The 23,850-nt window shown below is 41.8% G+C and overlaps 1 protein-coding gene across 2 annotated transcripts in view; it reads left to right on the top strand.

Annotated features, from left to right (window-relative positions):
* The first annotated feature begins 5,217 nt into the window (after window positions 1–5,217).
* The window catches only part of FGF13 (fibroblast growth factor 13), a 984,800-nt gene continuing 966,167 nt past the window's right edge, over window positions 5,218–23,850 (top strand). Inside the window, exon 1 of one of the 2 annotated variants that reach the window (XM_085607978.1) lies at window positions 5,218–5,457. The gene's annotated coding sequence lies outside the window, so the exon portion shown is untranslated. The remainder of the gene's footprint in view (window positions 5,458–23,850) is intronic. The other variant, XM_085607973.1, reaches the window with a different exon arrangement.

Genomic DNA, 23,850 nt, shown 5'->3' with positions numbered 1-23,850 from the left:
GGCACTTGGCAGCTTTCCTGGGTTTGTCATCATGATCATGGCTTTTCAGTTCGACAAGAGGGCAAGGTCACAGGCAACGCGAAGCCTTCTTGCTAAATTTTCCATTAAGTCATCTACTCAACTGCAGGCTGCAGGAGGTGGCCATCTTTCAGTAGGCCACATTTGTCAACTTAAGAGTAAAGAAACACAAAACATAATTACTGAATAGAAATGATTAAACAGTGTTATTCCCCAGCTAATACCCTTATGTGTGTGTATTTATCTAGCCATTTGCGACATCAGAAGCTATTAATGCATATTAATTATAAGCGCAAAACACTATAACATCACATAAGCAACATTGTTTTCTGTCAGTCTGCTCACCAACTTAGTTCACTTGTTATTTAGCCATGCAATAGCATTCCCACGTGTAATTCTCTGGTTAATAAGATTGATTAGTCAACATTCGACAAACTTATAATCATTAATAATTATTCAGTAGTACTTTTAATTATAACATGCGAAAATGAAACAGGTATTCCGTTATGGAGTAAAAACCCAGCTCCATCACTTGCGCCAAAGTACCTGTAGATGCAACAAAAGTTCCCGAGCCAAACAGCTGCAGCGACGGAAAACAAAGAGATGCGACACTCCTTAGACGCTGAGGAGGTGCTGCGACAGCCCCGCTGTACGCAGCGGACAGGTTGCGTTGAGACTGGTCTGTAGGGGGAGCGATGCGTCGAGTCTTCGTGCCGGTTCCGGTTTGCTAGTGATGCGTCGGGAAAGCATCTCGCACAGGTACGATGCGTAGATCTTCGGGATGCGACAGCGATCGATGCGACGACGTTGCGCAGTGCGGCATCAGTCCTCTTCAGCCGCAGTCCCTCGATGCGTCGGTTCTTGCAACGGCGACAGGCGCTGCGGCGATCTTCGCAGCAGCACGGCGATGCAATTGAAATCTTCTCGCGCCGTCGAGATGCGTCTGTGAAACATGCCGCAAGAAGAGCAATGCAATGGGTTTTACAGTTCTTTTCACGCTTCTTCTTCTTCCAGCTCCCAAAACAGCAGAAAACAACCTCCAGAGGCCCCATAACTGGATCAAGCACTCTAGGCAGGTCAGAACTCACACAGCAGAGTTCAGGGGGAGCTGGGGGTGAAGTTCTTTTGTTCCTGGGACTTCAAAACAGGAGGCCAGCTCTCCTCAGGCCCTTGGCGATCTTCTTCAAGCAGGGGACACAGCACACAGCAAAGTCCTTCTCCTTTACTTGGCAGAATAGCAACTGCAGGTTAGCCCCAGAACACACAGCAAGGGCAGTCCTTCTCTTCAGTTTCTCCAGCTCTTCTCCTCGGCAAAGGTTCCTCTTGAATTCCAGGATGATCTAAAGTTCATGGGTTTCAGCTCTCATATTTATACCGCAAAAGTCTTTGTTCTCTAGGTGTAAGGGGTCCTGGACCCAGTCCAAACCAGTTCTGGGTGCACTCTGCCAGTGTACAACTTCTTCCTTTGTTAGTGTGGGTCAGGGCCATCAGACACACAGCAAGGGGTGGAACCAGCATTGTGGAAGGCAGGCACAGCCCTATTCGGGCCCAGGTGCTACTCCTCCCACCACACCAAATGCAGATCGGCCTATTCAGCCTAGTGCTGACTCACCACAGCCCCTGTCCCTCTCGAGCCAGACAGTCAATCCACAAACAGGCAGAGGCACACAGAAAGGTTAGACTAGAAAATAGCCACTTTCTAAAAGTGCTGTTTTCAAACACAGAAGTTAAAAACCATCCTCCCTAAAAGATGTGTTAATAAATTCTGAGTTCAGGGATGCCAGATTCCAAGTTTCTATCTCACTCCTATGGAATGAACGATATGCAGGTAAACATGTTACACAGCATTCCACATTCTGTCCTATGGGCAAAATAGCCTTTCAATAGTGAAAAACGAAATTGGCAGAATTTCACTATCAAGACATGTTATAGACACTAGTACATGTCCTACCTTTCACATACACTACACCCTGCCCAGAAGGATACCTTGGACCTGCCATAGGGGTGTCCTATGTGTAAGAGAAAGGAAGGGTAAGGCCTGGCAAGTGGGTACACTGGCCAGGTCGACATGGCAGTTAACAAACTGCTCACAGGCACTGAAGTGGCAGGCCTGAGACCTCTTTTCAGCGCTACTTATGTGGGTGGCACAATCAGTGCTGCGAGCCCACTAGTAGCATTTGAGTTACCAGCCCTGGCACACTTAGTGCACTTTACTAGGGATCTACTGGTAAGACAAATATGCCAATCATAGATAACCAATCACCATAACAATTTACACAGAGAGCATATGCACTTTAGCACTGATCAGCAGTTGTAAAGTGCCCAGAGTCCCATAGCCAAAAACCACAGGTCAGGAAAAACAAGGAGGAAGAAGCAAAAAATGTTTGGGGATAACCCTGCAAAAAGGGCCATTTCCAACAGGCCCTATGTGTTTTTTTATGCCACTTTCCTATTTCTGAAGTATTTCTTGTGTGTGGTTGATATCTCTGTGTAGGACATATACCAAGTTAGTGTCTAGTGTGTACTAATAAATAAAAGTATTTTTATACTTTATAGACCTGGCATCTTTTGGCCTGTTTTGACTGTCTTTTAGCTTTCTGGCCTCCTGTTTTCAAAGTACTTTGGAGTTTGTTTTTCTGGTTTAGTGTCTTGTGCACTTTCTCACTGCTGTTCAGTGTTAAAGTACATTGCTCCTACTGTAAATTGTGTTTGTGGATGGGTGTTTCCATGTTTGGTTTCTTTGATTTAGTACTAAGTCCCTAGAACAAGTATTAAGTGTGCCCAGGGCCTGTAAATCAAAGGCTGCTAGTGGGCCTGCAGCACTGATTGTGCCACCCAGAAAAGCTGCCTTTCAAAGGTGTCTCAGACATGCCACTGCAGTGTCTGTGTGCAGTTTTTGCTGCCATGTCGACCTGTCAAGTGCTGCCACTTGCCAGGCCCTAACTTTCCATTTTCTTACATGTAAGGCACCCCTAAGGTAGGCCCAAGATACCCCCATGGGAACGGTGCAGTGTATGTGAAAGGTAGGACATGTCCTGGTGTATGTGAAATGCCCTGATAGCGAAATACTGCCAATTTTGTTTTCCACTATTGACAAGCTATCTGTCCCATAGGCTAACTTGGGAGTTGCTTTGTAACATCTTACAAGCCTAACTTTCCATTGGGAAAAGATGGAGAAATTGAGTTTTGTATTCCTGAACTCAGGGTTTAAAAATACATCTTTTAGTAAAGGTGATATTTAGATTATGTGCTTGAAAATACCACTTTAAGAAAGTGGTTATTTTCTTGCCTAACCATTCTGTGCGCCTCTGCTGCTTTGTGTATTGACTGTCTCCTTTTCGAGTGACAGGGGTTGGGTATGTGCATTCACTGTAGACAGCCACAAGGGGGGTTGAGGTGTGACGTGCCTTTCCTATATGACTCATAGTTGGGTGCAATAGGCCTTGTCTGCATTTAGAGTGGTGAGATGAGTTTATCACTAGCACCTGAATAGGCAGTGCATCCTCTGCACATTGCTATCTCCACCTCCTGGACAACAGGACCAGAGAGGACAGGACTGGTTTAGACTGAGCTCAGAGACATTTGCTACAAAGAGAAAATGTGGTATAAATATTAGAGGCCCTGACCTCAGGATTTTGAAACTCTTTTGGTTCAAGGAACCTCCCAAGAAGAAGAGCTGGAGAAGCTGTGAGGAGGAGCTACCACTTTGCTGCGTGCTTTGTTGTGTTGGTCTGCAGTGGCTGCTTGTGTTTTGGGCAGAGAAAGGACTGGACTGAACTTTCTACAACTTCTTTGTTTGAGTTTCTCCATTGGATTGAGGTAGAGCTTGGCATTGGTTTAAGAGGTCTCAGAACAGCAAATACTTCAAGTTAATTTGCTTCCAGCACTGGAAACTGTGTGATTTGTGCTGCAACAGACATAATGCTGTCACCGCCACAGCTACCGGCTCTGTGTCCTGAAGGTACTGCAGAGGGGGCACGGCCGCACTTTGCACCGCAACCCTGGTATCACCGATGACACGCAGCACCGCCACCGAGCCGCTGCTTGCACCATGACCTGTGGGCACCACACTTCGCATTGCCTCGTTTCACACCGCCTGGTAACCCTGACCATGGCGCTCCATGCCGACATTGATGCCACTGCTTGCACGGTGTGTGAGGTCACCGCTCGTAAGTTACACGACACACCACCCGGTCCCACACCGTAGCCTTGGCCTACCTACACCAGCGTCATCGACTGTGGCTCATCAGCCGATGACAGCGCTTCAGCAACAACAATGCTGCTGCTTGCACCATGACCTACCAGCACTGCGACAAACACCACACCACTTCGCACTGGACTCAGTGCGCAGTACCATACCATAGGTTGACACTATAAACTGAGCTAGCCTCCTGCCTACGGTTCTCACATTTGTAATGAATTTCCCTGAAAACGGTGTGTCGTACATTTTGAAAAAAATCGTTTTGTTTAGGGAGAAATCCGTAAACTAGTAATTTAAAAAAATAGCAGGCATAAAAAGAAGGTAACTTCCACAGAAAAGGTCCGTAGTTGACAAAACTGAAGGTAGGCTTTGCACTTTAAAATACTTGCAATTCATTCGAAACTTAGGGTACACCTTCATGAAGTCTTACTCTCCCATATAAAGAATAAAACTCTTATAGTTGCATCATTCCGGAAGGCACCTTGGCACCAGAAAGGTTTTGTGTCACATTGGTACTCCATTTGTGAAAAGAGTTGCTGTTAAACCCAGGAGCATAGCTATTCTTTGCTCAGCAGGTGCAGTGGCACCGGGAACATAGCCCCGAGGGGCCCATTAAACCCTGATAATTGCTGTTATTTTACTACTCAAATAGCAGCCCAATCATTTACCTTACTTGCACCCTTGTTTGCTACGCTACTAGTTAACCACCAGTATAGTCTGAATATAACCTTAGGCAACGAGTCGGTGTGTGTGTGTGTGACGTCACCCACCATTCTTGGAACGGAAACCCAACATACATTTCACAAATAAGAAGCACTGTGAAGGCAGCTATTCCCCTCCCTCCTGCCATATCCGTCCAAAGGCCGCTGCTGTTTTCTTGACTCGAGGCTTCCTCCTGTAAGACGATATGCGCACAGCTGTTTTGTGCACTTAGTTAGGGCAACTTGGAAAGTAAATGAACTGGGGAGGAATTCTATGTCGCTAAAAATAACTGCGTCGGCTGCTGTAGAGACCCTGTGACCGGTCAGCTCGGAGAAGCGCACTCTGGTCCTACGAATTGGGAGAATTCCTGGTTTGGCCTCAACATTAAAGGTTCACGGTCACGCCCCTAGCTGTGCACCTGTCAGAGGGAATACCTACTCTGGAGGAACACGCCTCACTGCGGGAGTGGGCCCTTGGATGGCATGTGACCGCCCCAGGTGGCATTCACCTACAAGTCTACAAAGCCGTATGCCCAGGTAGGTCTGCTGTCTCCCGAGGTGACCCTGCTGACAACTGTTTCCAGATCTATTGCTTCCGTTGAAGCTGCCAGAGTACCGCACACGGATGACCTTAGGCTATGGCGCCAGGGAAGTGGCGTCGGAAGGTTCTAGTGTTACGTCACTATGGCACGCGCTTGACCAAATTGGGCTTGGGCTGTGGTCAGGAGAGTTGGGGCTAACTGAAGGAGTACATTGGTCCATTTCGTGCGAACTGCCACCAATGGAGCCCCTTAGTCAGTCATGCACACCTCACGTGGCCGAATCTCAGACAGCGTGACGATCTCTTAGCTGCCTAGTGAATACGCGCACAGTTAGATACCGTAAGCCAGACCTAACCTTATACCTTTGCATGCTGGGGCTGGTAGTTTTTCCCGAGAATCACAACTAATGAAATTGTGTTCGTTAAGAAGAAAGCAATGACCCTAACTGTTCATGCTTTATGGAACAAGTTGTCAACTTTGGATCCCGCTGGCGGTAACCAATTTGACAGAAACTTGGTACCCTGCAGTTACCTTTTATGCAACTGCTTTTAGCCTCCAGGAACACCGAAACCAGTAAAGAAAAGAGCGAAGCTACATGCTTCAGCGTGGCAATACTATAAAATAAAAACGCGGGACTGGTCGATGGTGACATAATTAGAATACATATTTACTTTGCTGTACTTATTGTATGTACTGTGGAGGAATGAAAGCCTGAGTTGGCCCTATTTGAATCTTTAGTGTGCCTTTAGGTTCTAATAACAGGAACTTAACCGCTGATTACAGTTTACGATGTACATCTGCTAGCAAAGTGCATCTGTTGATGAAACAGCTTAGGGGTAAGGCACCTCTTGTACAGATATGTGTTTGATACAGGTTGCAATTCCTGTATAAAATCCTCTTTTTGATTTCCTTATTACAATTGACTTGTGATGTCTACTGTAATAAAGATGTCTTGTGATGTCTAATCACCTGCAATGATGAAGTGACATAGCTGCTGAAAAGTTATAGGTTACTACAGTTGAGTTGGGATGTCCTAATGCATGCTACCAGCAGCCAAGGTGAAATGCAGGTCACGGATATTCACTGTAGCTGCAGTCACAGACCGCAACAAACAGGAAAGCTGACTTTTCATTCTCATTATCTACTTTTCTTAGACTAACAGTGATCAGCAGAAAGGAGATATTTATGGCAACATGTTTATGTGTTTGCATGCTAACCGCCATTACATGAAAAATAGAATCCTCCATATTTTTTTCTACACATTCTGAGCTTCAAAACATTTAAAATTATACATTTCATTAAACTGATTCTAATATATTTTTGCAATAATTTGCTAACCACTTTTTGATGTGTTTAATTTTGCACTAGATTCTAATTTTATTCTTTCTGTCTACAACCATACTTTCACTTGCATATAAAAAGCAAGGCACCAAGGATTTAAGTGCATTGCAGGAAAAGCAATGGTTGACCCTGTATTATAAGGAATAAAATACCCTCTGGCATACATTATGATATGCCAAATCACCTTGAAGTAACATGACATTATAAATTAACTAAGACTTGGACCTCATTCCTCCATGTTGTCATGGAATTACTTGTGATATCTTTATAACATATGGCATTTATCCCATATATAATATATTGGACCAAGAGGCATATCTTCATTTTCCTTGTTGCAGTTGAGTTGTGATGTCTCTAGCTACCTGTAGCAAAAATGATGTACTTCATGTAAATATGTTTTTAGAGTTGAGTTCTGAGGTGCAAGCAGCCAAGTTGGGAGGTGGGTCACAGAGCATCATTACAGTTGCACTTTACTCAAGGAAATAAAGGAACTGGCTTTTTCGTTTTTCCAGTATGTTTTTTTCTAAAATGAAACCATAATCAGTAGAAAGGAGATACTTATGGCAACATGTTTATTGTTTTCCACCCTTCAGGTTATCACTGGAAAGATAGAGTCTCTGCGTGTTTCTCCACACTCACAGCAACAGTATTATTTAATTTGATTTAGCTTGAGCTGATTCCCATATCTGTTCGCAAACATTACACCAAAAAACGGTTTTCTGGTGTATTTCATTTCACAGGACAGATCCTTTTTTAAACTTCATGTCTCCAATTTACATGAAAGAGCAAGGCACCAATGATTTAAGTGGTTTGTGGGAAAGACAATGGCGTGCCCATACAATATAAGGAATATAATGCTGTCTTCCAACCATTATTAAACGAATATCACAAGTCACCTGAGAGTTCTGTAACATTATGAAGGAACATGGTCTTCGACCTCGTTCTTGTATATTCTCAGCTTGTGGTACTTTATCCCATATATCCAGGAACTCTCATTGTATGTTTTAGGAATTAATAGGTTTGTAATGAAGTTGACACAGACGTCTGTGCTTATTCAGCTGATCATAGAAGCTGATCATAGGTTTTAATCACTATAATATAGTATAAAGGGTTATCATGCCTCCCAGCATGGACATAGCACAGCATCTAAAGCAGAGAACATGCCCTTGAGTTTAAAAAAGTGCAGTCCTGTAGATGTTTGGTATATAGAATTACATCGTAATTAAAGCTTTCAGTTTTTACAGATTTTAAAGATAAATACAGACAGAAAACAGTCTATTTCCTGTCTTTATATATTTCTAAAATCAGGAAAATACAGAAAATTGTACTTCTTGTAAGCGACTCACCTTGTTGTCCTTCATGATTTCCAGACCAGCTGCTAACCAGATAGACACCATGGGGATTTCAAAACAGGGTCAGATTGCCTTAAATACAGGAATAGGTCAACATATATGGGTATATAATTTTAAAATTTACCTATTGGTGTAGTGTTTTGTTACATTTGTCTGTTTAATTCGCTAAAACTTGACAGGCATCAAAGTATGAGTGCTTCTTTATCATTTAAATTAATGGGGAAACACACCATTTAACAGCTCCATTTAGTCTCAAAACATAAACTAAATATGGATACATACCAATAAACTGGGCAAAAAATAAATATGGATAAAGAGACAGAAATGGTAAAAAAACATAAACACCATAAAACCAGGAGCCCTAATCATAATATGCTATAGAAGTAAAGTGGTTCTGTCAGGAACCAAATTGCTTTCCTATTTACTGAATACAAGCCTATCTATATATCAGTGGCGGCTGGTGACATTTGAAAGTGGTGATGCGTAAAATAATTGCCGTACAGCACTGTAGCGTGCGAGCGAGCCTGAACCACCTACGGAGGGCTTGGGGGGGCTCTCCCCCAAGAAAATTTTGAAAAAAGTGTGTGCAAATTGTGCATTTTCAAGCAAATATGAGAAAGCAAGAAGGTGACTGACGAACACATAACCTAAGTGCACAAATATTCTTTTCGCATATGAACATCTAGAAGCCTGTGTTTACTATACAGTTTGCAACAAGGGCTGCCTTAATTTACCACCAAAGACGTGAAGCAGCGCCAGTCAAAAATGCTTTGTGATCCGGCCCTCAGAGAGCACCATTTGAAAAGCAATCGGGTATGACCACAGCTTTTAAATTAGCATAACGGCTTGTGCATAAAGCACCGTAACAGTGACACTGTCACCCACATATTTGATACCCCCCACACCTATCTTCATTTATAAAACATTCTAATTATCTGTGCTAGATTATGAAATCCGTCACAGGTTTTAAGTGCTATTAAAAATCTCTAGAAACCCCATGTGCTGTAATAAACAGTGCAATGCCCTACACGCAGTTAACATTTCTCTCTCCTCTATTGCTTTGTGTACAGAGACAACCTCTATTAAGACTTAAATCAACAGCCACCATATGTGCTATTCAAGCAGAACAAAAAAACTATAATAAATACACAGTGGGCAGAGCGAGGCTCTGAATATTAAACAGACAAAGGGTGCTGACGTAACAGAATAGGGAGAAATAAAATTCAAGTCATGCTTTAAAACATGCAATTTTTAACACCAGCTGAAGAAACTATTTTGGTTACAATTATCTGTCGTTCATAATGCCCACCAGCAACTTTGTATGTAACAAAACGGAAAAGCTACTCCTGGTTAAATGGTTAAAGTTAACACAGCTGTCAACTTTTTTGTGACGTTCAGAGAGCAGCTGTTTCAAGAACGTTTAAGAAAACGTGCGCTGTGGACCGTCGGGGCCCGGGACTGAGGAGGAAATAAAATCAAACAAAGTGTGCTTTTCGATAAAGGTCAAATCCAAGCGTACAAACAAAAAAATGTATCAGTCAATTCATTACCCTCCTCCCCTTGAACGGAAAATTAAGTAACCCAACTGTGTAGTAGAGGTTTTACTTCAGGCCTGTGCACGCCACACGAGCAGTGTTGTGTCTTACTGCATATCTCTCTGAAGAGGAAGCATGAGTCTGAAGGCTCCAAGGGGGACTGGTGCATCCACATCCTGAGCACAGACCCTCTGTCCGGTCACCATTGCGCCTTGGGCCCCCACCAGCGAGGAGAAGTACGGAGTGGGTGAGTGAGTGCGAGCACCTAACATGGGGCAGCGAGGGCTTCCTGGCACTGCCAGCTCCATTGTTTCATGTGTAACCTCAGTGCAACGGTTACAGCGCCGCAAACCGCAGGCTTTTACACACAACGCTGCAATTACACACAATCTGTTAACTGAGCACAACCCTGACTAATGTGTGATCTTTGTCTCGCGCTAAGAGCCTAGAGCGGACGAGGCAGTCATGGCCGACATTACTGGCGGGTGGAGCGTGGAAATAGGGTCTTCGCGGGAGGAGGCAGAAGGGGTTTAATTAAAAATATATATATAAACTAAAACTTACCGTCCTGCTCCAGGATGGGTCCCGACTCCCGCCGTCCTAGCCTGCATTTTCCAATTCCTTCAGAGCTCTGCTCTCATCATCATCACAGGAAAATTAGCCTCCCTCCCTCCCCTCCGCCAATCACAATGCTGCAATGGCAGCGTTGTGATTGGTGAGGCGCAGCGGAGCGCGCCCCACCCGGGCCATTTTCTCCATGCAGCAGCCTACATAGAGAAAATGGCCCGGGTGGGGCGCGCTCCGCTGCGCCTCACCAATCACAACGCTGCCATTGCAGCATTGTGACAGCCCACCCCCAAACAAGGCACTTCTGGTTTCTCGCAGTGCGAGAAGTAGAAACATAAATGATGGTAGTTATTACCATTTATGTTTCTGCCTTCTCGCATTGCAAGAGCAGTGGGGCCACGCCCCCACGCCCCAAAGGGGGAGCCGCCACTGCTTATGCATACAGAATGGCATATGCAAATATTTGTCATTCACAATCAATGAAAAAAGAAAAGAAAAAAACAAAGGAACACACAATGGGCATGAGCAAATCAACTATTATATTAAAAAAAAGTGAAGAAACCACTTTTTCTTTTTGAAAGAAGAAATAACTTTTTTTGTTGCTTTTTTACATTTTTTGGTGTGCAAATGACAATACTGGACTGTCACACACAATACACAAAGTGATTGGCGCAAGTGCTGAAGTGACAGAGTGCAAAGGAAGTGCTGGTTGTGAAAATGTTATATACAGTGATACATTGCTTATTATAAAACAAACATTTTAAAATGACATCCATCCCTAGATGAATACATCTCAGAACCACTAAGGGTTTGATTTTCATTATGACGTGGTGCTGAGAAAGTAGTGTCAGGATTGTCTCAGGCACCTCGACATTTCGACCCAGATGTAAGCGCGGTTTGTGCGTCACGGCGGGCCGTCATCAGGAAAAGGGAAACGGAATTGGACAGCCTTGTGACTAGTCGGTGATATTTGAACAAAGATCTACCATCAGGTTGGAAACTTGTATACGCATAAGTGTTGTGGCCCTTACGAGGAGATTCTTTGTTAATGTAATACGGATCAACCGTCCGGTTACGATTACGCTCGGAAATACATTTCAAATTTTTTAAGTCAAGAGCTGGAGCCGCGAATGTCTTGTCACAAGACACTCATGGCTCCAGCTCTTGACTTTAAAACTTTGAAAATTATTTTCAAGCGTGATCGTAACCAGATAGTGAGTTCGTATGACATTAACAAAGAATCTCCTCGTAAAGGCCACATAACTTATGCGTATACAAGATTACATCTGTGTCGAAACGTCGACGTGCCTGAGACAATCCTGACCCTACTTTCTAGGCTCCATGCCAAAAGGAAAATAAAACCCTCAGGGGTTCGGACATTTATGCATCTGGGGATAGATATCATTTAAAAATGATTCTTTTCAGCAATGTATCACTGTATATAACATTTTCACAACCAGCACTTCCCTTGCACTGTGTCACTTCAGCACTTGTGCCGATCACTTTGTTTATTGTCTTTGACAGCCCAGTATTGTCATTTACACACCAGAAAATGTAAAAATAGCTAAAAAGAAAGTTATTTCTTCTTTCACCAAGAAAAAGTGGTTTCTTCCCTTTTAAAAAAAAAAAAAAGTTGATTTGCTCATGCCCTTTGTGTGTTAGTTTGTGTTTTTTTGTTTTCTCTTTTCATTAATTGTGAACGACAAATATTTGCATACTCCATTCTGTATACATATATAGATAGGTTTGTATTCAGTACATAAGAAAGCAATTCGGTTCGCGACAGAACCAATTTACTTCTATAACTTCATACCCAGGTTCTGAGGGGCTCTGGGTTACCCCATTATACCAGACGCTAATCATAATATGCAGTACATAGGCATGTTGTCCTCTGTGAACCCATCAAAGACACAGCGCAAAATATTTTTTAGCAAGCAATTATTGCTGTCTGATATTGTGTGGTGTTCATTTATCACACACCTTCTCTTCAGATATATCAGTTTCGGTGACGTATTCCTGACTTACATATGGAAGATTGCTTAAGCAACATACTTATTTGTGAAAATGGATGTTATATATGTTTCGCAACTAGCTAAACAACAATATACAAGCCATAATCAACTTGATAACTCTGTATTAGTTTGTTTAAAAGACCAACTTTTAATATAAATGATTTCACAAAAATGAAGAAAATTGCATGAGGAGATGCAAAGTTATGATAAAAGCAAAAAACAATGCCATACAGAGGATTAGAAAAAAACATCCTTTAATCCTATGAGAACATGAAAAAATTACTATGCGACTCCTACACGATCAGATTTATTGAGTAAGTGTTCATCCCGTAAGCTCACACTTTTATCTGAAAACCTAACAATAGTAAAGATAGCAACTGTGAAGCCACTAATGTCATTTCATTTTACAGGAAGTTTAGCAGATTACCCATGGTGCTCCGGAGTGTTCTATTGCAGCAACATCCCAAGTTATGCCCCTTATTCAGCTAGCACTGCTACTGTGTAGGAAAGTCCTCAAACCTACAGGACCCGCTTTTCAGGTCCCAGACTCCTTGATCCAGTTGCAGCTGTGTGTCTCACAATTCAGCTTCCAGGTTTGCAAAAATGTGTGCTATCAACTGGACTGCTGGAACTCTTCTAGGAAGGAAACATTTATTCAGCATCCTGCAGCGTCGAATGAGGCAGGGACAAAAAGCAGACTCATTGTCAAGACCTGTGAGCCCTGCAGGTTAGCAGAAGATGGGTTTCTCCAGTGTTGAATGAAATGATGGAAGCAAAGGACATCTCCAATGTTTTTTTTGTCAGGAATATTCCAGTGCAACACGCAGGGAACTCTTACCTTCACCTTCTCTTTTCTTCACAGTATTTGATGGGAGCTAAGACTGATATTTTACAGAATCAACTGGTCAGTTATTTATGGAGTGATCTATCCCACCTTATTGCAATTGCTAGTTTGTTGTGGAAAATGGGCTTTTTTTAGGAAATAAAAAGGGAAGAACGGGTATAATGTCTCACTTACCAGTGGCCCTGCATATGTTGTTATCTACTTTGTAATCCAACCAATCGTATTGAGTTACCAGTTTCCCTAACCCTAACATTTCTTTTTAGTGAGGAGATAAGACATCGTGAAGAAACATCGTATCTCTCAATCATCACAACTCGTGAGAATGGGCTTTCAAGACCTCTTATTAATTATATTCAAAAGATAACCAAGTGTAGTTAAATCACAATGCAAAATACATTGAATTAAACAGCGAGGCAGTTCCCCAATCTTCTATTTAGCCTCTGGCTCAATGTTCATAAATATCACAAATGTCACCGCTTCATCTCAGAAAAGCATTCATCCTGGTGTGATATTCTTCAGTACAAAGACAGGCTAGGCTACCCACCCTTAGGTCTGCTGAAAAGTGATGGGCTTCCTCGTTCCATGCGCTCTTGCATAAACTGTATCCAGGAGAATCATTCATCAAACCCTTGAGTCCTTGTCTGAGCTCCATAGAGCTCTCCCCTGCTCCAGCTCTCCCTTTCCTGTTTGGTCCTCTTAACTTTAAAGGGAATTCTATTTCCTGAGCCCCGAATTTGCATGGCTGTCCTGCTAGGATTGGCTCAGTGAGTCTCCTCGTCTTCCGTTCTGAATTGAAAAAGTGCTGCAGAACCTTTTCAGTTACAAATAGCCCCAAAGACCTGGCTATTTCCCCCAAATAAACTCCGTTACTGAGCCTGGTCACTCACGACACGTTACTTCTAGCGGCAAGACGCCCCGGCATACGTGCGCCCTACAAATACTTTACTTACTTATTTACTTACAAATGATCTTGCCCGGTGATCCAGAAAAGTATTGCCATGAGAAGTTGTAAATAAGTTAAATTCCAGACATAAATATATATGCATTTTGGCATGCACCTGTTCTCACTCATGCAAGGTGGTGGAGTCTCACACTGGTCACTCTCCAGTGCATCATGGTAAATGCAGTACAAGTCAGTCCATAGCTTACAATTTTTCGTGTGGTCACTTGAGTGTTGAAGCTCAGCAGTGCTCTTTGTACTTGACAAAAGTGTTTCGTTCTTCTAAACTCTTTGAAGGGCCATGGACTGACCAGTCTGCGAGTCCAACCATTAATGATGTATATACATGCTTATTGCCCCTTAGGCGTGCAGTTGCTCGTTTTCCAGAGCCAGGAGTCTGCATCTGGGAGCTATTTGGCACTCATTCACAGGCACTAAGCACAAGGTCATGTTCCCCCCACAGGATCAAACACTAATGTCAATTACTAAGAGTACTGGCTGCTCTTCAACACTCAAGCAACCACAGGAAAAATAGTAAGTTATGGACTGTCTCAAACTGCATTAACTATTAGGAAAATAATATATTTCATATTTTAAAATGTCTATGTGTGTTATAGATAACAGCAAAATAGATCCATCATTGGTCTGTTCAACAAAGGGTAGCTGTATAATGTATAATTAGTTTTAATACCACTTTCCAATCAAAATTTACGAATTTAATGTTGCATTACATTTTCTTAATAGGATATAGCCTAATCAGCCAGGGCTTCTAGGGAAAGATGAAATCGTCTCTTATTTGTTCTGTTTAAGGAGCAGCTGGGAGAAATATATAATTAACTCCTGCTTCCTGTATCCATCCTCTGTACAGTCATTCATGGGACATCTAAACAGCCTTACCATAGTGAGGGTTATGGCAATTTGTATATTAAAACCCTCATACTTTTATCCTGATCGCATGTGTATTAGCTTGATCATTAGAATACACCTACTTCAGATGATTACATTTGAAGTGTCCAAAGTAGAAAATTATGGAGCATAGCAAAAATAAGGATCTTCTTGTATACTTCTTATGGTTTACCTTTTGGCCATTTGTTACAAATGGGATTCTTGGTTGTCTGAGGTATGCACCCCTGCTAGATAGGTGCCACTGTGCTCGTCAGGATAAGCTAGATATACACTAAAAGATAACATATGCTCACCCTCTGGAAACTTGGCACAGAGCAGTCAGGCTTATCATAACAGGCAATGTGTAAAGCATTGGTGCAACACACACAGTAACACAATAAATACACCACCAACAATACTCCACACAGGTTTAAAAAAATTGATTATTGTATTATAAACACAACAAGACTAAAACAACAGAAATCCAATGTATAGAAGTGAAATATTGATTTTGTACAGGAATAAATGCAGTAAAGTGCTTAGAAGTAAGTAGTGCTAAAAAGGTTACTTCAGGTTTCACTGGACCAGGGCAAAGTCAAAGTTCAGGCCAACCGCGATGGAGTGCCAGCCGGCTACATGACCCAGGTGAACAAAGTTCCTTTCCTAGTCGCAAACAATGAGATGTGCTGATGCTCTCCACACAGTGATGGCGTTGTGTCAGTTCCCAAGATGGGTGCTGGGGTCGAGAAGCGTAGAACGATGTGCCGGATTCTGCTGTTCAGTCAAGGGGATGCGTCGATCCATAGCGACGGCGATATGCTGTCTGATGAGTCGATCTCTGGAGATAAAACGCTGGCTCTGATGTGATGCACTGATTTTACTCCTGCAACTGGGTCGATGCACCGGTTCTGTTACTCACAGACAGGAGATGTTGCAAAATCCATGTTGCAAGTATCTGGGCCGCTTCCAGTGAGCCAGGCACAGAAGCAGGGGTGCAGACTTTGATATCCCCGAGGCTCAAGCAACAGGAGGCAAGCCAACAAGCCCTTGGAGTTCCCTTGGAGAGAAGGCAGAGTCTAGCTGCCCTTCAGCTGAGTCTGGGAGTAGCAGGCAGCAAGGCAACAAAAGAGAATAACAGGTCTTCCAAATCTGCAGTCGAAAGAAGCATCCTTTAACCAGCATGGCAGTCCTTCTGACAGAGGTTCAGTTCAAGTTCCAGAAGTGTTTGATTTTAGGGGGTCAGAGACCCAGTGTTTTTACAGAAAAGTGACTTTGATGTGAGAGTGACTTCAAATCTGCCTTCTGAAGTGCAGTCCTGTCTGCCAGGTTATCTGTGGGGGTTAAGCGGTCTTTTGTGTGGGGACAGGACACTGCCTATTCAAGTGTTAGCCCCTCCCTTCCATCCTGCCCAGGCAAGTCCATCAGAATGCAGATGTATGTAGATGGGTGCTCTGACACACCTATCCTTCTTGTGTTGTGGCTGTCTAGAAGGAATGCACAAAATGTAGATGTCACCCACCCCAGACATGTATTGGAGACAGGCTGTCAGGCACACAAACCAGTAAGTGCAAAGAAATGTCCACTTTCTAAAAGTGGCATTTCTAAGAGAGTAATGTTAAATCCAACTCCACCAGTAAGGAGGATTTATCATTACCATTTCAAACATATGAAAACATGAAAAAAGCTATTCCTCTCTGATCAGGAATTACAGCTCAAAAGTGTATTAAGCAATTCCCAATGCTAGTCTATGAGAGAAGTAGGCCTCACAACAGTGAAAAATGAAAAAGGCTGTTTTTCACCACCAGGATAGGTAAAACATAAAGATAGGTCCTACATTTAACTTACATGGCACCCTGCCCTTCGGGTTACTTATGGCCTACCTTAGTGGTGACTTATATGTAATAAACTGGGAGTTTAAGACTTGGCAAGGAGTTATAAATTCCAAATCAAAGTGACAGTTAACTGCACACACAGGCACTGCAGTGGCAGGCCTGACACAGGGTTGAAAGGCTACTTATAAGGGTACACCGGGGCACAGTTCTACCAAAAAACATTACCAAGTGTCCTTCAAATCATGGAGTTACAGAGGATGCTGCAGTCTTTTTTTTACTAGCCACTGATCTGTTTCCAAGAATAACTTGACTGAAGTACCCAGAGACAAAATACTATCACAACCAAAAAGTTTAAATCTCAGAACTGGACTTCAGCATTGCAAATCCAGTCCCTGCGGTCAAAATCTTGATTGTGGGAAGTTTTCAGTGCTCCCAAATAGTAGCATGTGAAAATCACTTCTTCCTGTGGTGTAATCGAGGGCTGAAGACTAGCCAGGGTTAACACATGCTTCAATATTTGTGTTCTTGAAATCAGTGTAAATTGCTTCTCATCCCGGCAATGTAACCAGTTATGTACCAGACTTCCTTAGCGTGGTTTTCTCCAACTATATGCCTTCAGTCCTCCTAGTTTTGCTGACTTAATTTTTGCTGGCCTTATGACTCTGCACACATTGCCAATGCTAACCAAGGGTAAAGTGCTTGTGCACGCTCCCTAAAGTATGGTAACATTGGCATACACCCAATTGGTACACTTAATTTACTTGTAAGTTCCTTTTAAAGTGGTACTACATGTACCTAGGACCCATTAATTAAATACTATTGTTGGCCTTCTTCACTGATTGAGACACTCACTTAAGCAGCCCTTTATCCATGTCTCATGTCTGCCATCACAGGTTGTGTGTTTAGTTTTAAACTGCCATTTCGACTTGGCAAAATAAACCTTTTTTTGCCAGGCCTAAACCTTCCTTTTTAATGCATATAAGTCACCCTTAGGGTAGGCCCTAAACAAACCATATGGCAGGGTGCAATGTATTTGCAATGTTGGGCATGTACTTTTAAGATTTACATGCCCTGGTAGTTAAACAAACTATTACATTGATGTTTTCACTACTGCAGGACCCATCTCTCCCAAGGGCTAACTTTGGGTTACCTTTGTACATACAATAAGTAATAACTTTCATTTGGGAGAAGGTAAGAAGGTCGAGTTTGGTCTCTAATAAATTGTAATTTAAAACCCTCTTCAATGGTAACGTTGGATTTTAAGTCACAATTCTGAAAATACTATTATTTAGAAAGTTGGCATTTTCTTGTGCCAAACTAACTGTTGGCTGCTGTCTGTATTCTGGGTCACATGACGAGGTGCAGCTGGCAGTTAGTCTTTGTGTATTGCTCCTAGACATTGAGACAAAGGGGAAATAGGTGTTGGCAGGATGGACCATCTTTGTCAGAATGTGAGGGAGGAACTGTCACCTACCACACTTGCACCCCACAAACACTCTACCTCAGCACGCTCACAAAGGGTTTCACACTAGCCTATTCTACTCCTAGTCAAGGTGGGGCAAGGCCAGGGAGGAAGGACAGTCCATACACTTCTGTAGGGGGAGGACTCTAAAAGCTTCTGCCACTTCTAAGCTGCTACCAGGTATAAATAGTTGACCTTCAACTCTTCAATGCTCATCTGGACCTAGAGAATTCTCAGAAGAAGGACTGCTCTGCTGCAAGAAGTACTGCTAGTCTGGCGCACCGCTGCCTTGATGTCTGAGTGAGAAGGACTTTACCTGCATCTAGAACCCAGGAGCACCAGAATAACTCCAAGGGCTACTTGGCTGGCCTCCTAATCAGACCCTCAAGGGCAGAAAGTTTCCAACCACCCTACCCCTGTACCAGAACTCTGCTTGCTGGCAGTCCTAAACCCAAGTGGTGCCACCCAAGTCTTAGACCCTTGAAAGTAGGCCTGAAGGTGCTCTGCCAGTCTAGCTGTGGTCTAGCTTAAGCAACACAGTATGAAGCATTGCCTTGCGGCTCCATATTGGAACCACTACTGCACAACACATCCTCACTGCAGGATCTCATCGCAGCCACACACTCCTCTGAACTGGCGGTGCTCAATGAATCCTTGACTTGGGACCTCGCAATGCTCTGCAACCAAGATAAGGTTGTTTTGTTCAGCGGGCCTAACTTGGTCCCTTAATGCAAGTCACACTTCATTACAGTCGGCCTTAACTTGTGATTTTACCCCGGCATGACTAGCTAACTACAGTTAAAGCTTTTTGCTTTTAAGCACTATTTTTGCCTAGACCTTTACAATTGCAAATCTCCAGTTCTACTGATTAGATATGTGTGGTTTTGGTGTCAAATAATTTATGAAATTTTACTCTATTGTTGTAAATTGGTGTGGGATTTTTATTGTTGTGTTTTCACTTTATTCTGTTTGAAGTGCTGCATAAATAATGTACACGTTGCCACTAAGATATGCCGGACTGCTTTGTGCCAAGCAACCAGAGGGTTAAGAACAGGTTACTTTGGGGTTTGCTTGTGTATCACTCTGAAGAGAATTGTGGTTGCTGCTTGAGTAGGGTTTCATCCTCCTCATCCTTTGATCCAATTTTCTACAACCAGTATGATTTCTAATTTTCTAAAGGAATAATGACTTCAACATTTGCTTGTTTTAGTAAGTAGTAATATTATCTGTTATCTGTCCTATCCTACTGATCTGCTGAAACTTTTAGTTTTCTATATAGTGATCCAGCGCGAGACCGGAAAAAAAAAAGAGGAATTTATATATACACAACTATCCGCCCTGCGTCGCAGACCCAACTTCACACTAGCTCATTCACACACGCAGTCATTGGTGGGTCCCATAACACCAACACTCACACATCTCTGACTCACGAGTCTGCACACAGGAGGGATGATGATATCGCGCTGGACATGTGGGGGGGTACCTTATAACCTATAGGGAAGAAAAAGTTATTTTACAGAATATACATTATCGTTCGCCACCTATAGATTCCTAATCCCAAACATCAAGGCACTCCACCCACTTGGTCGACGGACCAATTAGTTGGATTGGTTGATGGTGATTTAGAACCAGCTAAAACACATTTTAAGACTCAGAATCCTTTATTCTCTTTAACGAAAAACCACAAACTCATAATTTCTGTTAATCAATATTTGTTTAACAAAATTTTTGTTGCAATCAATATTAGCATTTGTGTCATCGAAAGTTTTAGAATTTCTAGATCAATTAATTCAGATCACCGGACAATATATTTACCTATTCTTGCTATCTGGATTTTCTCTAATTCATTGGCTCTGCATAACCGAATTAGCCGTTAAATTGTCCAAATAAAGCAGGCCAAAACTCAAAGTCCGAAAGTTTGTTTGCTCAGCACGTTACAGTCCCAAAGATCTACATAGGACCAGAAATCGTGCAAGCATCTGTCATCGCCAGCATAGACGTCAGGACATTGGAACGATCCGGAACAACAACAGGAACCCAGGACAAGCTAGGAAAAGCCGGAACAAGAACGCCCCTCCCTATTCTACTTCTCTTTTTATAATACATTTCGGGATAACATGAAACATTTTTAGGCGGAGAAAGTCTGTGATTGGCTGATCGAAAACGTCCGATTTTTGTTCATTATGGTTTCTCATGGATTTTGCTGGTTCACTTCCGTGGATGACATAGTCCTTATGTTACAATGTTTTGGGTTTACTTGCATGATCCAATTGTTCATTTTAAACCGGTTTTTACTGTCCGTTTTTTGGCAGTCCACCAAGATCCTATCCTTGACCGAGGACATGGTGCACAGGGGTTGTCAGGAAGTTCACGGAGTCATCTGAGTCTGCGCAGCAAGTATCACGCTCACGAGACGGTAGCCATTTTGTGGTAGGCCCAAATGCTAACTTAAGCGAACTAAACACAAAAGAATAATTAATATAAAGAAATGATAATTCTAATGTTATACCCTCACTAATCCCTTTATGTATTAGTATTTTCCTAGCATATAGCGACATTTAAAGCGATAATATTCACCTTTAGGATCCAATCAGGAATGCAAACCTCACATAAGCAACATAAATTATGCGATATCTATTACCACATGCAGTACTATTAATATGCGTACCTATTTTAATCATTAGAGTTATTTGCCATGCAAATAGCAATTTACCACGTGTAATTTGTGTATGCAAAGGTTGAATTAGAATAACACACCACACCATTAGTAAAATTAAAATCAGTAAGTTATATAGTTAGTCTTTTCATGCAAAATAGAGGAGGTATACAAAATGTTGCTCTACCTGCTCCATCAATCCCCCCTTTGGTGATTTTTAACATCACCACATTACCTTTAAATTTGGTAAAATGTAGTAAATGGAAATGAATTCATTTCTCTTAACATTTTGTTAGTTCATAATATGGTTTCACCTGTCTCTTCTTCTCTTGTTTTTCTATACATGTTCTCTTTCCACTCTTCTAATTCTACTTCTTCAAACTCTTTCTTTTCTTTCTTTCTCTCTTTTCTTTACAGTTTCTCTTTTTATATTATTTCGTAATTTTCTTCTTTTGCCACATAGACATCCTAATCTTAGAATTAATACTAAAATAATCACACATGTTACTGGAAATAATATCTTACCGATAAAAGTACTACCTAGTTTTAATAAAAAGTCCTTAATAATAGAAAACCTTTTCCCAATCTTTTCCCAAATACCTTCAGCCTCCAGTGGAACAATCTCCTCATGCAAATCAGTTATATTCTTAATATACGTCTTCAAATCTTGACTTTTGCCAGGAATGTAAGTACAACAATGTTGACCTTTCAGCATTCCACAGGCTCCACACTCTTTTGCCAAAATTATATCAAGGGCAAGTCGATTTTGCATTACCATGGCTCGCATGGCAACCATTTCAGTGTTTACCAATAAAAATCCTCCAGCAGTGCTTGTTGACAAGCGATCCACTACTGTTGATAATTTTCTAATTTTATGTGCATTCAGAGATATTCCCACTGCTGGTATCAACGCTCCAAAAATGTCTCCTACAATTTCTGACCAAGATTCTCTTCTCCTACGTGTTAGTTGTCTACCTATCTCATGTGCACCATCATTTCCTCTTCCCACATGAAATATCTTTGGGAAAACCAGGCCTAGATAACATGTGCCATACCAGTGATCTGGCAATCGATAATATGCTTTGTTCCCGCATATAAAATATAATCCAGGAAAAACCGGATCATTTCCTCCTTTAAATCCCCATCCACCCATGATTCTATAAGTATCATGGCAGTCACTTGTGCCTACAAAGTAATTATCATATGCAGTTTGATTCCTTCTGATACACAACTTCCCTTTCTGAGGCCAATCTAAAGCCATTGTTGGACTAGCTTCGCCTTTCAAATGTTTCTCTCTTTCAACATTCCAGACTGTCTTTTCTTCTTTTCCCTCAGGTACCTTCTTTTGCATTTTCAATCTACTTTCTTCTACCATATCTAAGAAAGTTTTCTCCTCCTTCTTTAAACTACAAGTTAGATTGTTTCTAAATATTGACTCCAATGTTAATTCTTTAGTTTCTAAGAAAAATTCACCTAACACTTTAGAAGGTTTTACTTTATTCAGCATGTTAACTACAGGCATTTGTGAAAATATGTTATCTACATCTGAAAAGTAATTTTTTAGTTTCCCTATTTTGTAAAACAAACTTGCTAATACACTACAGGTTATTCCATATGTCACAGGGAGGTGATGATATGTCACTCCTTCAGATACTGATGCAGGCAACTGCATGCAGACGTAACAATCCCTCACGTCCATCGTCTTCACATATTCGTATAATAATTTTGAAAAAACATTGTTAGAAAAATCAGTTATGGACCTATCTTCATGTAAATAATTTCTATCTATTTTAGTCGAATAAATCTTTTGAATCTTTTCTACATTAGTCTTATTCTCGCTATGTCCTTCTATTGTTTCTAGTGTAACCTTAAATGAAACCATTAAAGCTAACGCACTCCACAGAAGCATTAACAACACATTTTGAACCATCTTCTAAGGAATACACATTTAGATTTTCTACTTTCTGTGTTTGCCATTTTGAAAAATGATCAGTGTCTTTTGACTTAGCCTCTTCTACTTCACAACTAGTTTTGTCTAACCGAAGGCTCAAAGCACCTACTTGGTTCTTTCAGATTATGTCTTTTCCGGTAAATTATTGTTTTTTCCTTTAGAGCACTTTTGGTCTCTTCAGTTTGGCATTTGATCGTCTTTCACTTTTCTTTCACAATCTTGATGCAGAATTTCCTGAACATCCGTCTCTTCTCAGATGTCAGACAAGATAACTCTCAGGATTTCCGATTCTTCGTCTTCCTCAACCACTCCTGGTACAGTCACCTCTAGGTCCCCTTGACTGTCTGCCTCTTCTTTTATTTCAGGCAGTCCCACATATGACCATTCTGGTGACATACTTCTGGTTAGGTTTTCTCGTTCTCTTACTTTCTTCTGCTAGTGTTTGTTCCATGTCTTTTGATTTCTCTTGGCTAGACACTTCATTCACCTGTTCAGCTCTAGATGAATTTACTAGTTTCAATCTGTATCTTAATCTCTTTATCTTGTCTGGCCACATTTCATCCCTTGCTGGCCTTTTCAACTTACTTCCTTTTTCATTTCTCTCAGTTCTCCATGCTCTTTTTCGCAGGACTCGACCTTCTGGTACTTCATCACTGTCCTCCGATTCAGTTCCAACTTGACCTTTACTTTCAGTAGTCTTTCTTTCCACCACTTCCTTTTTCGTACCTACTTCTGTCCCTCCTTGTGGTTCTTCCACACAATCTTCCTGCTGACTAACTGTCCCTTCTTCTACCTGGATCTGTGGTTTCCCTACAACTCCTCGGGGGTCTTCCGCAAAAATCTTTCCCTCACTCTCTGTATCTGGTACCTTACCATCTAATTTTGTTATTTCAGGTGGAATTTCTCTCGAATTTTCATTTGGGACTTCTTTATCAAGAATTTCTTTGACAGTCTCTTCACTGTTTTTATTTTCACTCTTGTGTTCTTGTACTGGTTCAGTGTCTGATTCTG

The sequence above is a fragment of the Triturus cristatus genome, chromosome 5_2 (assembly GCF_964204655.1).
Source record: "Triturus cristatus chromosome 5_2, aTriCri1.1, whole genome shotgun sequence".
Classification (NCBI taxonomy): Eukaryota; Metazoa; Chordata; class Amphibia; order Caudata; family Salamandridae; genus Triturus; species Triturus cristatus.
Note: the sequence above shows the minus strand (reverse complement) of the source record. Positions and strands in the feature narration are given on the sequence as shown.